This window comes from Mobula birostris, chromosome 4, assembly GCF_030028105.1.
Source record: "Mobula birostris isolate sMobBir1 chromosome 4, sMobBir1.hap1, whole genome shotgun sequence".
Classification (NCBI taxonomy): domain Eukaryota; kingdom Metazoa; phylum Chordata; class Chondrichthyes; order Myliobatiformes; family Myliobatidae; genus Mobula; species Mobula birostris.
Window position 1 is genome coordinate 96,482,099 of NC_092373.1, and position 18,540 is coordinate 96,500,638.

Genomic DNA, 18,540 nt, shown 5'->3' on the forward strand with positions numbered 1-18,540 from the left:
TCTTAATGAGCAGAGGCATGAAACAAGTTTAAAACAACTCAGAATCATGTGGGAAGTTCACCTAACATGTTTCCATTAGGTTTGCAGTGAGTAATTTGGTGTAAAATTGAAATGTATACTACTTTTATTGTCAAAGCATTGTATGCACTGAGAAAGCAACTGTTTTGTCTTGATGAGCAGAGGCATGAAACAAGTTCACACAACTCAGAATCATGTAGGAAGTTAACCTGAGGTGTTTCCAGAAGTGTTGCAGTAAGTACTTTTGAGTAAAATTGAAATGTATATTACTTTTATTGTCAAAGCATTGCATGCACTGAGAAAGCAACTGTTTTGTCTTGATGAGCAGAGGCATGAAACAACTTTCAAACTACTCAGAATCATGTGAGAAGTTAACTTAAGATGTTTCAATTAGGGTTGCAGTCAGTACTTTTGTGTAAAATTGAAATGTATACTACTTTAATGTCAGATCATTGTATGCACTGAGAGAACAACTTTGTTCTGTTGATGTGCGGAGGCATGAAACAATTTTCAAACAACTCAGAAACATGTGGGAAGTTAAATTAAAATGTTTCCATCAGGTTTGCACTCTGCACTTTGGTGGAAAACTGAAATGTAAACCAGTTTCAATGTCAAAGCATTGTATGCACTGAGAAAACAACTTTTTTGTCTTGATGACCAGAGGCATGAAACAACTTTCAAACAATTCAGAATCATGTGGGAAGTTAACCTAACATGTTTCCATTAGGTTTGCAGTCAGTATTTTTGAGTACAATTGTGTCCAGGTACAGAGAGTCCAAAGTTGTGTCGAAAGTTATGTATGATGATATGCATTCAGTAGAGAAAAGTCTCCGGGGATGGATATGCTGGACCCCAGTTGTTTACAATATATATTAATGACTTGGATGAGGGAATTAAATGCAGCATCTCCAAGTTTGCAGATGACACAAAGCTGGGTGGCAGTGTTAGCTGTGAGAAGGATGCTATGAGGATGCAGAGTGACGTGGATAGGTTGGGTGAGTGGGCAAATTCATGGCAGATGCAACTTAATGTGGATAAATGTGAAGTTATCCACTTTGGTGGCAAAAATAGGAAAACAGATTATTATCTGAATGGTGGCCGATTAGGAAAAGGGGAGGTGCCATGAGACCTGGGTGTCATTATACACCAGTCATTGAAAGTGGGCATATCATGTACAGCAGGCGGTGAAAAAGGCGAATGGTATGCTGCCATTTATAGCGAGAGGATTCGAGTACAGGAACAGGGAGGTACTACTGCAGTTGTACAAGGCCTTGGTGAGACCACACCTGGAGTATTGTGTGCAGTTTTGGTCCCCTAATCTGAGGAAAGACATCCTTGCCATAGAGGGAGTACAAAGAAGGTTCACCAGATTGATTCCTGGGATGGCAGGACTTTCATATGAAGAAAGACAGGATGAACTGGGCTTGTACTCGTTGGAATTTAGAAGATTGACGGGGGATCTGATTGAAACGTATAAGATCCTAAAGGGATTGGACATGCTAGATGCAGGAAGATTGTTCCCGACGTTGGGGAAGTCCAGAACGAGGGGCCACAGTTTGAGGATAGAGGGGAAGCCTTTTAGCACCGAGATTAGGAAAAACTTCTTCACACAGAGAGTGGTGAATCTGTGGAATTCTCTGCCACAGGAAACCGTTGAGGCCAGTTCATTGACTATATTTAAAAGGGAGTTAGATATGGCCCTTCTGGCTATGGGGGTTAGGGGGTACGGAGGGAAGGCTCGGGCGGGGTTCTGAGTTGGATGATCAGCCATGATCATAACAAATGGCGGTGCAGGCTCGAAGGGCCGAATACCCTACTCCTGCACCTATTTTCTATGTTTCTATGTTTCTATGTTTAATGCTTTGACAATAAAAGTAGTATACATTTCAATTTTACACCAAAGTTCAGGGTGGAAACCCAATGGAAACATGTTAAGTTAACTTCCGACATGATTCTGAGTTGTTTAAAAGTTGTTTCATGCCTCTGCTCCTCAAGACAAAAAAGTTGTTTTCTCAGTGCATACAATGCTCTGACATTAAAGTAGCATACATTTCAATTTTACACAAAAGTACTGACTGCAAACCGTATGGAAACGCCTTAGGTTAACTTCCCACAAGATTCTGAGCAGTTTGAAACTTGTTTCATGCCTCTTCTCAAGACAAAAAAGTTGATATCTCACTGCACACAATGCTTTGACAATAAAAGTAGTATATATTTGCATTGTACTCAAAAGTACTGACTGCAAACCTAATGGAAACACCTTTGGTTTACTTCTCACACGATTCTGAGTTGTTTGAAACTTGTTTCATGCCTCTACTCATTAAGACAAAAAAGTTGTTATCTCAGTGGATACAATGCTCTGACATTATAGTATACATTTCAATTTTACAAAAAAGTACTGACTGCAACCCTAATTGAAACATCTTCAGTTAACTTCTCACATGATTCTGAGTAGTTTGAAAGTTGTTTCATGCCTCTGCTCATCAAGACAAAACAGTTGCTTTCTCAGTGCATACAATGTTTTGACAATAAAAGTAGCATACATTTCAATTGTACACAAAAGTACTTACTGCAACACTTCTGGAAACACTTTAGGTTAACTTCCCACATGATTCTGAATTGTTTGAAGTTGTTTCATGCCTCTGCTCATCAAGACAAAACAGTTGTTTTCTCAGTGCATACAATGCTTTGACAATAGAAGTAGTATACATTTCAATTTTACACAAAAGTACTGACTGCAAACATGATTGAAACATCTTAAGTTAACTTCTCAGATGATTCTGAGTGGTTTAAAAGTTGTTTCATGCCTCTGCTCTTCAAGATAATAAAGTTGTTTTCTCAGTGCTTACAATGCTTTGACAATAAAAGTAGTATACATTTCAATTGTACTCAAAAGTACTGACTGCAACAATTCTGGAAGCACCTTAGGTGAACTTCCCACATGATTCTGAGTTGTTTGAAAGTTGTTTCATGCCTCTGCTTATGAAGACAAAACAGTTGCTTTCTCAGTGCGTACAATGCTTTGACAATAAAAGTAGAATACATTTCAATTTTACACCAAAGTACTCACTGAAAACCTAATGGAAACATGTTAGGTTAACTTCCGACATGATTCTGAGTTGTTTAAAAGTTGTTTCATGCCTCTGCTCCTCAAGACAAAAAAGTTGTTTTCTCAGTGCATACAATGCTCTGACATTAAAGTAGCATACATTTCAATTTTACACAAAAGTACTGACTGCAAACCGTATGGAAACGCCTTAGGTTAACTTCCCACAAGATTCTGAGTAGTTAGAAACTTGTTTCATGCCTCTTCTCAAGACAAAAAAGTTGATTTCTCAGTGCACACAATGCTTTGACAATAAAAGTAGTATATATTTGCATTGTACTCAAAAGTACTGACTGCAAACCTAATGGAAACACCTTTGGTTTACTTCTCACACGATTCTGAGTAGTTTGAAAGTTGTTTCATGCCTCTGCTCATCAAGACAACACAGTTGCTTTCTCAGTGCATACAATGCTTTGACAATAAAAGTAGTATACATTTCAATTTTATACCAAAGTACTCACTGCAAACCTAATGGAAACATGTTGGGTCAACTTCCCACATCATTCTGAGTGGTTTGAAAGTTGTTTCATGCCTCGGCTCATCAAGGCAAAAAAGTTGTTATCTCAGTGCATACAATGCTTTGACATTGAAAGTAGTATACATTTCAATAGTGCTCAAAAGTACTGACTGCAAACCTTATGGAAACGCCTTAGGTTAACTTCCCACATGATTCTGAGTAGTTTGAAAGTTGTTTCATGCCTCTCTCTTCAAGACAATAAAGTTGTTTTCTCAGTCCTTACAATGCTTTGATAATGAAAGTAGTATACATTTCAATTGTACTCAAAAGTACTGACTGCAAAACCTAATGGAAACACCTTTGGTTGACTTCTCACACGATTCTGAGTTGTTTGAAAGTTGTTTCATGCCTCGGCTCATCAAGACAAAAAAGTTGTTATCTCAGTGCATACAATGCTTTGACATTGAAAGTGGTATACATTTCAGTTTTCCACCAAAGTGCAGATTGCAAACCAGATGGAATCATTTTAAGTTAACTTCCCACATGATTCTGAGTTGTTTAAAAGTTGTTTCATGCCTCTGCTCCTCAAGACAAAAAAGTTGTTTTCTCAGTGCATACAATGCTCTGACATTAAAGTAGCATACATTTCAATTTTACACAAAAGTACTGACTGCAAACCGTATGGAAACGCCTTAGGTTAACTTCCCACAAGATTCTGAGTAGTTAGAAACTTGTTTCATGCCTCTTCTCAAGACAAAAAAGTTGATTTCTCAGTGCACACAATGCTTTGACAATAAAAGTAGTATATATTTGCATTGTACTCAAAAGTACTGACTGCAAACCTAATGGAAACACCTTTGGTTTACTTCTCACACGATTCTGAGTAGTTTGAAAGTTGTTTCATGCCTCTGCTCATCAAGACAACACAGTTGCTTTCTCAGTGCATACAATGCTTTGACAATAAAAGTAGTATACATTTCAATTTTATACCAAAGTACTCACTGCAAACCTAATGGAAACATGTTGGGTCAACTTCCCACATCATTCTGAGTGGTTTGAAAGTTGTTTCATGCCTCGGCTCATCAAGGCAAAAAAGTTGTTATCTCAGTGCATACAATGCTTTGACATTGAAAGTAGTATACATTTCAATAGTGCTCAAAAGTACTGACTGCAAACCTTATGGAAACGCCTTAGGTTAACTTCCCACATGATTCTGAGTAGTTTGAAAGTTGTTTCATGCCTCTCTCTTCAAGACAATAAAGTTGTTTTCTCAGTCCTTACAATGCTTTGATAATGAAAGTAGTATACATTTCAATTGTACTCAAAAGTACTGACTGCAAAACCTAATGGAAACACCTTTGGTTGACTTCTCACACGATTCTGAGTTGTTTGAAAGTTGTTTCATGCCTCGGCTCATCAAGACAAAAAAGTTGTTATCTCAGTGCATACAATGCTTTGACATTGAAAGTGGTATACATTTCAGTTTTCCACCAAAGTGCAGATTGCAAACCAGATGGAATCATTTTAAGTTAACTTCCCACATGATTCTCAGTTGTTTGAAACTTGTTTCTGCTTCTGCTCCTCAAGACAAAAAAGTTGTTTTCTCAGTGCATACAATGCTCTTGCATTAAAGTAGCATACATTTCAATTTTATACAAAAGTACTGACTGCAAACCGTATGGGAAACGCCTTAGGTTAACTTCCCACAAGATTCTGAGCAGTTTGAAACTTGTTTCATGCCTCTTCTCAAGACAAAAAAGTTGATTTCTCAGTGCACACAATGCTTTGACAATAAAAGTAGTATATATTTGCATTGTACTCAAAAGTACTGACTGCAAACCTAATGGAAACACCTTTGGTTTACTTCTCACACGATTCTGAGTTGTTTGAAACTTGTTTCATGCCTCTGCTCATTAAGACAAAAAAGTTGTTATCTCAGTGGATACAATGCTCTGACATTAAAGTAGTATACATTTCAATTTTACAAAAAAGTACTGACTGCAACCCTAATTGAAACATCTTAAGTTAACTTCTCACATGATTCTGAGTAGTTTGTAAGTTGTTTCATGCCTCTGCTCATCAAGACAAAACAGTTGCTTTCTCAGTGCATACAATGTTTTGACAATAAAAGTAGAATACATTTCAATTTTACACAAAAGTACTCACTGCAAACCTAATGGAAACATGTTAGGTGAACTTCCCACATGATTCTGAGTGGTTTAAAAGTTGTTTCATGCCTCTGCTCTTCAAGATAATAAAGTTGTTTTCTCAGTGCTTACAATGCTTTGACAATACAAGTAGTATACATTTCAATTGTACTCAAAAGTACTGACTGCAACAATTCTGGAAGCACCTTAGGTGAACTTCCCACATGATTCTGAGTTGTTTGAAAGTTGTTTCATGCCTCTGCTCATCAAGACAAAAAAGTTGTTATCTCATGGCATACAAAGCTTTGACATTAAAGTGGTATACATTTCAATTTTACACCAAAGTTCAGGGTGGAAACCCAATGGAAACATGTTAAGTTAACTTCCGACATGATTCTGAGTTGTTTAAAAGTTGTTTCATGCCTCTGCTCCTCAAGACAAAAAAGTTGTTTTCTCAGTGCATACAATGCTCTGACATTAAAGTACCATACATTTCAATTTTACACAAAAGTACTGACTGCAAACCGTATGGAAACGCCTTAGGTTAACTTCCCACAAGATTCTGAGTAGTTTGAAACTTGTTTCATGCCTCTTCTCAAGACAAAAAAGTTGATTTCTCAGTGCACACAATGTTTTGACAATAAAAGTAGTATACATTTCAATTGTACACAAAAGTACTTACTGCAACACTTCTGGAAACACTTTAGGTTAACTTCCCACATGATTCTGAATTGTTTGAAGTTGTTTCATGCCTCTGCTCATCAAGACAAAACAGTTGCTTTCTCAGTGCATACAATGCTTTGACAATAAAAGTAGTATACATTTCAATTTTATACCAAAGTACTCACTGCAAACCTAATGGAAACATGTTGGGTCAACTTCCCACATCATTCTGAGTGGTTTGAAAGTTGTTTCATGCCTCGGCTCATCAAGGCAAAAGAGTTGTTATCTCAGTGCATACAATGCTTTGACATTGAAAGTAGTATACATTTCAATAGTGCTCAAAAGTACTGACTGCAAACCTTATGGAAACGCCTTAGGTTAACTTCCCACATGATTCTGAGTAGTTTGAAAGTTGTTTCATGCCTCTCTCTTCAAGACGATAAAGTTGTTTTCTCAGTCCTTACAATGCTTTGATAATGAAAGTAGTATACATTTCAATTGTACTCAAAAGTACTGACTGCAAACCTAATGGAAACACCTTTGGTTGACTTCTCACACGATTCTGAGTTGTTTGAAAGTTGTTTCATGCTTCGGCTCATCAAGACAAAAAAGTTGTTATCTCAGTGCATACAATGCTTTGACATCGAAAGTGGTATACATTTCAGTTTTCCACCAAAGTGCAGATTGCAAACCAGATGGAATCATTTTAAGTTAACTTCCCACATGATTCTCAGTTGTTTGAAACTTGTTTCTGCTTCTGCTCATTAAGACAAAAAAGTTGTTATCTCAGTGCATACAATACTCTGACATTAAAATAGTATACAGTTCAAGTTTACACAAAAGTATGGCCTGCAAACCTAATTGAAACATCTTAAGTTAACTTCTCACATGATTCTGAGTAGTTTGAAAGTAGTGTCATGCCTCTGCTCGTCAAGACAAAACAGTTGCTCTCTCAGTGTATATAATTCTTTGACAATAAAAGTAGTATACATTTGAATTTTACACCAAAGTACTCACTGCAAACCTAATGGAAACATGTTAGGTCAACTTCCGACATGATTCTGAGTTGTTTTAAACTTGTTTCATGCCTCTACTCATCAAGACAAAAAAAGTTGTTTTCTCAGTGCATACAATGCTTTGAAAATACAAGTAGTATACATTTCAATTGTACTCAAACGTACTGGCTGCAAACTTTATGGAAACGCCTTAGGTTAACTTCCCACATGATCCTGAGTAGTTTGAAACTTGTATAATGCCTCTGCTGATCAAGACAAAAAAGTTGCTTTCTCAGTGCATACAATGCCACACGACAGTGAGAGTAGGAATGCGATGAGTTAGAGGATAAATGCGTGGCTGAGGGATTGGAGCAGGGGGCAGGGATTCAAGTTTTTGGATCATTGGAACCTCTTTTGGCGCAGGCGTCACCTGTACAAAAAAGGACGGGTTGCACTTGAATCCTAGGGGGACCAATATCCTGGCAAGGAGATTAGCGGGGGCTACTAAGGTGACTTTAAACTAGAATGGTTGGGGGATGGGAATCAAATTAAAGAGGTTTGGCGTGAGGAGGTTAGTTCACTACAGGGGGATGAGAACCAGTGCAGAGAGACAGAGGGGTGTAAAGTGAGGGTAGAAACAAAAAGTACTATGGAGAAAAGTAAAACTGGCAGGCTGACAAATCCAGGGCAAGCATTAAAAAGGGCCACTTATCAGCATAATTGTATAAGGGCTAAGAGAGTTGTAAAAGAGCGCCTGAAGGCTTTGTGTGTCAATGCAAGGAGCATTCGTAATAAGGTGGATGAATGGAAAGTGCAGATTGTTATTAATAATTATGATATAGTTGGGATCACAGAGACATGGCTCCAGGGTGACCAGGGATGGGAGCTCTACGTTCAGGGATATTCAATATTCAGGAGGGATAGACATGAAGGAAGGGGAGGTGGGGTGGCGTTGCTGGTTAAAGAAGAGATTAACGCAATAGAAAGGAAGGACATAAGCCGGGAAGATGTGGAATCGATATGGGTAGAGCTGCGTAACACTAAGGGGCAGAAGACACTGGTGGGAGTTGTGTACAGGCCACCTAACAGTAGTAGTGAGATCGGAGATGGTATTAAACAGGAAATTAGAAATGTGTGCAATAAAGGAACAGCACTTATAATGGGTGACTTCAATCTACATGTAGATTGGGTGAACCAAATTGGTAAAGGTGCTGAGGAAGAGGATTTCTTGGAATGTATGCGGGATGGTTTTTTCAACCAACATGTCAAGGAACCAACTAGAGAGCAGGCTATTCTGGACTGGGTATACAGCAATGAGGAAGGGTTAATTAGCAATCTTGTCGTGAGAGGCCCCTTGGGTAAGAGTGACCATAATATGGTGGAATTCTTCGTTAAGATGGAGAGTGACATAGTTAATTCAGAAACAAAGGTTCTGAACTTAAAGAGGGGTAACTTTGAAGGTATGAGACGTGAATTAGCTAAGATAGACTGGCAAATGACACTTAAAGGATTGACGGTGGATATGCAATGGCAAGCATTTAAAGGTTGCATGGATGAACTACAACAATTGTTCATCCCAGTTTGGCAAAAGAATAAATCAAGGAAGGTAGTGCACCCGTGGCTGACAAGAGAAATTAGGGATAGTATCAATTCCAAAGAAGAAGCATACAAATTAGGCAGAGAAAGTGGCTCACCTGAGGACTGGGAGAAATTCAGAGTTCAGCAGAGGAGGACAAAGGGCTTAATTAGGAAGGGGAAAAAAGATTATGAGAGAAAACTGGCGGGAAACATAAAAACGGACTGTAAAAGCTTTTATAGATATGTAAAAAGGAAAAGACTGGTAAAGACAAATGTAGGTCCCCTGCAGACAGAAACAAGTGAATTGATTATGGAGGGCAAGGACATGGCAGACCAATTGAATAATTACTTTGGTTCTGTCTTCACTAAGGAGGACATAAATAATCTTCCAGAAATAGTAGGGGACAGAGGGTCCAGTGAGATGGAGGAACTGAGCGAAATACATGTTAGTAGGGAAGTGGTGTTAGGTAAATTGAAGGGATTGAAGGCAGATAAATCCCCAGGGCCAGATGGTCTGCATCCCAGGGTGCTTACTGAAGTAGCCCAAGAAATAGTGGATGCATTAGTGATAATTTTTCAAAACTCGTTAGATTCTGGACTAGTTCCTGAGGATTGGAGGGTGGCTAATGTAACTCCACTTTTGAAAAAAGGAAGGAGAGAGAAACTGGGGAATCATAGACCGGTTAGCCTAACGTCGGTGGTGGGGAAACTGCTAGAGTCAGTTATCAAGGGTGTGATAACAGCACATTTGGAAAGCGGTGAAATGATCGGACAAAGTCAGCATGGATTTGTGAAAGGAAAATCATGTCTGACGAATCTCATAGAATTTTTTGAGGATGTAACTAGTAGAGTGGATAGGGGAGAACCAGTGGATGTGGTATATTTGGATTTTCAGAAGGCTTTTGACAAGGTCCCACACAGGAGATTAGTGTGCAAACTTAAAACACACGGTATTGGGGGTAAGGTATTGGTGTGGGTGGAGAGTTGGTTAGCAGACAGGAAGCAAAGAGTGGAAATAAACGGGACCTTTTCAGAATGGCAGGCGGTGACTAGTGGGGTACCGCAAGGCGCAGTGCTGGGACCCCAGTTGTTTACAATATATATTAATGACTTGGATGAGGGAATTAAATGCAGCATCTCCAAGTTTGCGGATGACACGAAGCTGGGTGGCAGTGTTAGCTGTGAGGAGGATGCTAAGAGGATGCAGGGTGACTTGGATAGGTTGAGTGAGTGGGGAAATTCATGGGAGATGCAATTTAATGCAGATAAATGTGAAGTTATCCACTTTGGTGGCAAAAATAGGAAAACAGATTATTATCTGAATGGTGGCCAATTAGGAAAAGTGGAGGTGCAACGAGACCTGGGTGTCATTATACACCAGTCATTGAAAGTGGGCATGCAGGTACAGCAGGCGGTGAAAAAGGCAAATAGTATGCTGGCATTTATAGTGAGAGGATTCGAGTACAGGAGCAGGGAGGTACTACTGCAGTTGTACAAGGCCTTAGTGAGACCGCACCTGGAGTATTGTGTGCAGTTTTGGTCCCCTAATCTGAGGAAAGACATCCTTGCCATAGAGGGAGTACAAAGAAAGTTCACCAGATTGATTCCTGGGATGGCAGGACTTTCATATGAAGAAAGACTGGATGAACTGGGCTTGTACTCGTTGGAATTTATAAGATTGAGGGGGGATCTGATTGAAACGTATAAGATCCTAAAGGGATTGGACAGGCTAGATGCAGGAAGATTGTTCCCGATGTTGGGGAAGTCCAGAACGAGGGGTCACAGTTTGAGGATAGAGGGGAAGCCTTTTAGGACCGAGATTAGGAAAAACTTCTTCACACAGAGAGTGGTGAATCTGTGGAATTCTCTGCCACAGGAAACAGTTGAGGCCAGTTCAATGGCTATATTTGAGAGGGAGTTAGATATGGCCCTTGTGGCTACAGGGGTCAGGGGGTATGGAGGGAAGGCTGGGGCGGTGTTCTGAGTTGGATGATCAGCCATGATCATAATAAATGGCGGTGCAGGCTCGAAGGGCCGAATGGCCTACTCCTGCACCTATTTTCTATGCTTCTATGTTTCTATGTTTCAATTAGATTTGCAGTCAGTACTTTTGAGTACAATGCAAATACATACTACTTTTATTGTCAAAGCATTGTGTGCACTGAGAAAACAACTTCTTTGTCTTGATTAGCAGAGGCATGAAACAACTCAGAATCATGTCAGAAGTTAACTTAACATGTTTCCATCGGGTTTCCACCCTGAACTTTGGTCTAAAGTTGAAATGTATACTACTTTAATGTCAAAGCATTGTATGCCATGAGATAACAACTTTTATGTCTTAATGAGCAGAGGCATGAAACAAGTTTAAAACAACTCAGAATCATGTGGGAAGTTAACCTAAGGTGTTTCCAGAAGTGTTGCAGTAAGTACTTTTGAGTACAATTGAAATATATACTACTTTTATTGTCAAAGCATTTTATGCACTGAGAAAGCAACTGTTTTGTCTTGATGAGCAGAGGCATTAAACAACTTTCAAGCTACTCAGAATCATGTGAGAAGTTAACTTAAGATGTTTCAATTAGGGTTGCAGTCAGTACTTTTCTGTAAAATTGAAATGTATACTACCTTAATGTCAGAGCATTGTATGCACTGAGATAACAACTTTTTTCTGTTGATGTGCGGAGGAATGAAACAACTTTCAAACAACTCAGAAACATGTGGGAAGCTAACTTAAAATGTTTCCATCAGGTTTGCACTCTGCACTTTGGTGGAAAACTGAAATGTATACCAGTTTCAATGTCAAAGCATTGTATGCACTTAGAAAACAACTTTTTTGTCTTGATGACCAGAGGCATGAAACAACTTTCAAACAATTCAGAATCATGTGGGAAGTTAACCTAACATGTTTCCATTAGGTTTGCAGTCAGTACTTTTGAGTACAATTGAAATGTATACTACTTTTACTGTCAAAGCTTTGAATGCACTGAGAAAACAACTTTTTTGTCTTAATGAACAGAGGCAAGAAACAACTTTCAAAGAACTCAGAATCATGTGGGAAGTTAACTTAAAATGTTTCCATCAGGATTGCACTCTCCACTTTGGTGGAAAATTGAAATGTATACTACTTTAATGTCAAAGCATTGTATGCCATGAGATAACAGCTTTTTTGTCTTGATGAGCAGAGGCATGAAACAAGTTTAAAACAACTCAGAATCATGTGGGGGGTTCACCTAACATGTTTCCATTAGGTTTGCAGTGAGTACTTTGGTGTAAAATTGAAATGTGTTCTACTTTATTGTCAAAGCATTGTACGCACTAAGAAAACAACTGTTTTGACTTGATAAGCAGAGGCATGAAACAACTTTCAAACAACTCATAATCATGTGGGAAGTTAACCTAAGGTGTTTCTAGAAGTGTTGCAGTCAGTACTTTTGAGTACAATTGAAATGTATACTACTTTCATTGTCAAAGCATTGTAAGCACTGAGAAAACAACTTTATTGTCTTGAAGAGTAGAGGCATGAAACAACTTTCAAACTACTCAGAATCATCTGAGAAGTTAACTTAAGATGTTTCAATTAGGTTTGCAGTCAGTACTTTTGTGTAAAATTGAAATGTATACTACTTTTATTGTCAAAGCATTGTATGCACTGAGAAAACAACTTTTTTGCCTTGATGAGAAGAAGCATGAAACAAATTTCAAACTACTCAGAATCATGTGAGAAGTTAACTTAAGATGTTACCATTAGGTTTGCAGTCAGTACTTTTGAGTACAATGCAAATATATACTACTTTTATTGTCAAAGCATTGTGTGCACTGAGAAAACAACTTTTTTGTCTTGAGCAGAGGCATGAAACAACTTTCAAACAACTCAGAATCATGTCTTTTTAAAAAAGGAGGGAGAGAGAAACCGGGGAATTATAGACCGGTTAGCCTAACGTCGGTGGTGGGGAAACTGCTGGAGTCAGTTATCAAGGATGTGATATCAGCACATTTGGAAAGCGGTGAAATGATCGGACAAAGTCAGCATGGATTTGTGAAAGGAAAATCATGTCTGACGAATCTCATAGAATTTTTTGAGGATGTAACTAGTAGAGTGGATAGGGGGGAACCAATGGATGTGGTATATTTGGATTTTCAGAAGGCTTTTGACAAGGTCCCTGACAGGAGATTAGTGTGCAAACTTAAAGCACACGGTATCGGGGGTAAGGCATTGGTGTGGGTGGAGAGTTGGTTAGCAGACAGGAAGCACAGAGTGGGAATAAACGGGACCTTTTCAGAATGGCAGGCGGTGACTAGTTGGGTACCACAAGGCTCAGTGCTGGGACCCCAGTTGTTTACAATATATATTAATGACTTGGATGAGGGAATTAAATGCAGCATCTCCAAGTTTGCGGATGACACGAAGCTGGGTTCCATTGTTAGCTGTGAGGAGGATGCTAAGAGGATGCAGGGTGACTTGGATAGGTTGGGTGAGTGGGCAAATTCATGGCAGATGCAATTTAATGTGGATAAATGTGAAGTTATCCACTTTGGTGGCAAAAATAGGAAAACAGATTATTATCTGAATGGTGGCCGATTAGGAAAAGGGGAGGTGCAACGAGACCTGGGTGTCATTATACACCAGTCATTGAAAGTGGGCATGCAGGTACAGCAGGCGGTGAAAAAGGCGAATGGTATGCTGGCATTTATAGCGAGAGGATTCGAGTACAGGAGCAGGGAGGTACTACTGCAGTTGTACAAGGCCTTGGTGAGACCACACCTGGAGTATTGTGTGCAGTTTTGGTCCCCTAATCTGAGGAAAGACATCCTTGCCATAGAGGGAGTACAAAGAAGGTTCACCAGATTGATTCCTGGGATGGCAGGACTTTCATATGAAGAAAGACTGGATGAACTGGGCTTGTACTCGTTGGAATTTAGAAGATTGAGGGGGGATCTGATTGAAACGTATAAGATCCTAAAGGGATTGGACAGGCTAGATGCAGGAAGATTGTTCCCGATGTTGGGGAAGTCCAGAACGAGGGGCCACAGTTTGAGGATAGAGGGGAAGCCTTTTAGCACCGAGATTAGGAAAAACTTCTTCACACAGAGAGTGGTGAATCTGTGGAATTCTCTGCCACAGGAAACCGTTGAGGCCAGTTCATTGGCTATATTTAAGAGGGAGTTAGATATGGCCCTTGTGGCTACGGAGGTCAGGGGGTATGGAGGGAAGGCTGGGGTGGGGTTCTGAGTTGGATGATCAGCCATGATCATAATAAATGGCGGTGAAGGCTCGAAGGGCCGAATGGCCTACTCCTGCACCTATTTTCTATGTATGTTTCTATGTATGTCGGAAGTTAACTTAACATGTTTCCATCGGGTTTCCACCCTGAACTTTGGTCTAAAATTGAAATGTATACTACTTCAATGTCAAAGCATTGTATGCCATGAGATAACAACTTTTATGTCTTAATGAGCAGAGGCATGAAACAAGTTTAAAACAACTCAGAATCATGTGGGAAGTTCACCTAACATGTTTCCATTAGGTTTGCAGTGAGTACTTTTGAGTACAATTGAAATGTATACTACTTTTATTGTCAAAGCATTGTATGCACTGACAAAGCAACTGTTTTGTCTTGATGAGCAGAGGCATGAAACAACTTTCAAACTACTCAGAATCATGTGAGATGTTAACTTAAGATGTTTCAATTAGGGTTTCAGTCAGTACTTTTGTGTAAAATTGAAACGTATACTACTTTAATGTCAAAGCATTGTATGCACTGAGAAAACAACTTTTTTGTCTTGATGAGCAGAGGCATGAAACAAGTTAAAAAAATCAGAATCATGTTGGTAGTTAACTTAAAATGTTTCCATCAGGTTTGCAATCTGCACTTTGGTGGAAAACTGAAATGTATACCACTTTCAATGTCAGAGCATTGTATGCACTGAGATAACAACTTTTTTGTCTTCATGAGCAGAGGCATGAAACAAGTATTAAACAACTTAGAACCATGTGAGAAGTTAACGAAAGGTGTTTCCATTAGGTTTGCAGTGAGTACTTTGGTGTAAAATTGAAATGTATACTACTTTTATTGTCAAAGCATTGTATGCACTGAGAAAGCAACTGTTTTGTCTTGATGAGCAGAGGCATGAAACAACTTTCAAACAACTCAGAATCATGTGGGAAGTTAACTAAGGTGTTTCCATAAGTGTTGCAATCAGTACTTTTGAGTACAATTGAAATGTATACTACTTTTATTGTCAAAGCTTTGAATGCACTGAGAAAACAACTTTTTTGTCTTAATGAGCAGAGGCAAGAAACAACTTTCAAAGAACTCAGAATCATGTGGGAAGTTAACTTAAAATGTTTCCATCAGGTTTGCACTCTGCACTTTGGTGGAAAATTGAAATGTATACCACTTTCAAAGACAAAGTATTGTATGCACTGAGAAAACAACTTGTTTGTCTTGATGAGCAGAGGCATGAAACAAGTATCAAACAACTCAGAATCATGTGGGAAGTTAACCTAACATGTTTCCATTAGGTTTGCAGTAAGTATTTTGGGGTAAAATTGAAATGTATACTACTTTTATTGTCAAAGCATTGTATGCACTGAGAAAGGAACTTGTTTGTCTTGAAGAGCAGAGGCATGAAACAAGTTTCAAACAAATGAGAATTATGTGGGAAGTTAACTAAGGTGTTTCCATAAGTGTTGCAATCAGTACTTTTGAGTACAATTGAAATGTATACTACTTTTATTGTCAAAGCTTTGAATGCACTGAGAAAACAACTTTTTTGTCTTAATGAGCAGAGGCAAGAAACAACTTTCAAAGAACTCAGAATCATGTGGGAAGTTAACTTAAAATGTTTCCATCAGGTTTGCACTCTGCACTTTGGTGGAAAATTGAAATGTATACCACTTTCAAAGACAAAGTATTGTATGCACTGAGAAAACAACTTGTTTGTCTTGATGAGCAGAGGCATGAAACAAGTATCAAACAACTCAGAATCATGTGGGAAGTTAACCTAACATGTTTCCATTAGGTTTGCAGTAAGTATTTTGGGGTAAAATTGAAATGTATACTACTTTTATTGTCAAAGCATTGTATGCACTGAGAAAGGAACTTGTTTGTCTTGAAGAGCAGAGGCATGAAACAAGTTTCAAACAAATGAGAATTATGTGGGAAGTTAACCCTCTGCTGGACTCTGAATTTCTCCCAGTCCTCAGGTGAGCCACTTTTTCTGGCTAATTTGTATGCTTCTTCTTTGGAATTGATACTATCCCTAATTTCCCTTGTCAGCCACGGGTGCACTACCTTCCTTGCTTTATTCTTTTGCCAAACTGTGATGAAGTATTGTTGTAATTCAACCATGCAATCTTTAAATGCTTGCCATTGCATATCCACCGTCAACCTTTTAAGTGTCATTTGCCAGTCTATCTTAGCTAATTCACATCTCATACCTTGAAAGTTACCCTTCTTTAAGTTCAGAAGCTTTGTTTCTGAATTAACTATGTCACTCTCCAACTTAATAAAGAATTCCACCATATTATGGTCACTCTTACCCAAGGGGCCTCTCACGACAAGATTGCTAATTAACCCTTCCTCATTGCTGTATACCCAGTCCAGAATAGCCTGCTCTCTAGTTGGTTCCTCGACATGTTGGTTCAAAAAACCATCCCGCATACATTCCAAGAAATCTCCTGCTCAGCACCCTTACCAATTTGGTTCACCCAATCTATATGTAGATTGAAGTCACCCATTATAACTGCTGTTCCTTTATTGCACACATTTCTAATTGCCTGTTTAATACCATCCACAACCTTACTACTGCAGTTAGGTGGCCTGTACACAACTCCCACCAGTGTTTTCTGCCCCTTAGTGTTATGCAGCTCTACCCATATCGATTCCACTTCCTCCCGGCTAATATCCTTCCTTTCTATTGCGTTAATCTCCTCTCTAACCAGCAATGCTACCCCACCTCCTTTTCTTTCATGTCTATCCCTCCTGAATATTGAACATCCCTGAATGTTGAGCTCCCATCCCTGGTCACACTGGAGCCATGTCTCTGTGATCCCAACTATACCACATTGATTAATAACAATCTGCACTTTTAATTCATCCACCTTGTTACGAATGCTCCTTGCATTGACACACAAAGCCTTCAGGCTCGCTTTTACAACACTCTTAGCCTGTATACAATTATATTGAAAAGCGGCCCTTTTTGATTTTTGCCCTGGATTTGCCGGCCTGCCACTTTTACTTTTCACCTTACTACTTTTTGCTTCTACCCTCATTTTACACCCCTCTGTCTCTCTGCACTTGTTCCCATCCCCCTGTTGTGAACTAACCTCCTCTCTCCTAGTCTCTTTAATTTGATTCCCATCCCCCAACCATTGTAGTTTAAAGTCACCTCAGTAGCCCTCACAAATCTCCCCGCCAGGATATTGGTCCCCCTAGGATTCAAGTGTAACCCGTCCGTTTTGAACAGGTCATACCTGCGCCAAAAGAGGTCCCAATGATCCAAAAACTTGAATCCCTGCCCCCTGCTCCAATCCCTCAGCCACGCATTTATCCTCCACCTCATTGCATTCCGACTCTCACTGTTGCATGGCACAGGCAGTAATCCCGAGATTACAACCTTTGCAGTCCTTTTTCTAAACTCCCTTCCTAACTCCCTATATTCTCCTTTCAGGACCTCTTCCCTTTTCCTCCCTATGTCATTGGTACCTATTTGTACCACGACCTCTGGCTCCTCACCCTCCCACTTCAGGATATCTTGGACGCGATCAGAAATATCCCGGACCCTGGCACCAGGGAGGTAAACTACCATCTGGGTCTCTGGACTGCATCCACAGAATCGCCCATCTGACCCCCTTACTATCGAATCCCCTATTACAACTGCCCTCCTCTTCCTTTCCCTACCCTTCTGAGCTACAGGGCCGGACTCTGTGCTGAAGGCACGGCCACTGTCTCTTCCCCCAGGTAAGCTGTCCCCCCCCCCAACAGTACTCAAACAGGAGTACCTATTGTCAAGGGGCACAGCCACCAGGGTACTCTCTATTACCTGACTCTTCCCCTTCCCCCTCCTAACCGTGACCCACTTGTCTGCATCCCGTGGCCCCGGTGACCACCTGCCTGTAACTCCTCTCTATCAACTCCTCACTCTCCCTGACCAGATGAAGGTCATCGAGCTGCAGCTCCAGTTCCCTAACACGGTCCCTTAGGAGCTGCATCTCGGCGCACTTGGCGCAGATGTGGACGTCCGGGAGGCTTGGAGACTCCACGGCCTCCCACATCCGGCACCGAGAACAACAAACTGCCCTGATACTCATACTGCCCCTCTCCTCAAATAACAACAGAAAATGAATACCAAACCTTCCTTGCCGCGCCCATTTCCGCCTAAGCCCGTTGAGCCGAAGCCCTGAAGTCTTCGCTCTGCGCACGGCTCAGTCCGCCACCCGCTGTATGAGGCTCTGTTCCTTTTAAATCTTCCACGCTTCACTGCCCGACGTCACACGCCTGCACAGTTCCGCCTCTCTGAACGCCGATGGAAAAAAAAATGAAAAATTCAAAAATGGCTTCCTTCGCACCCCCA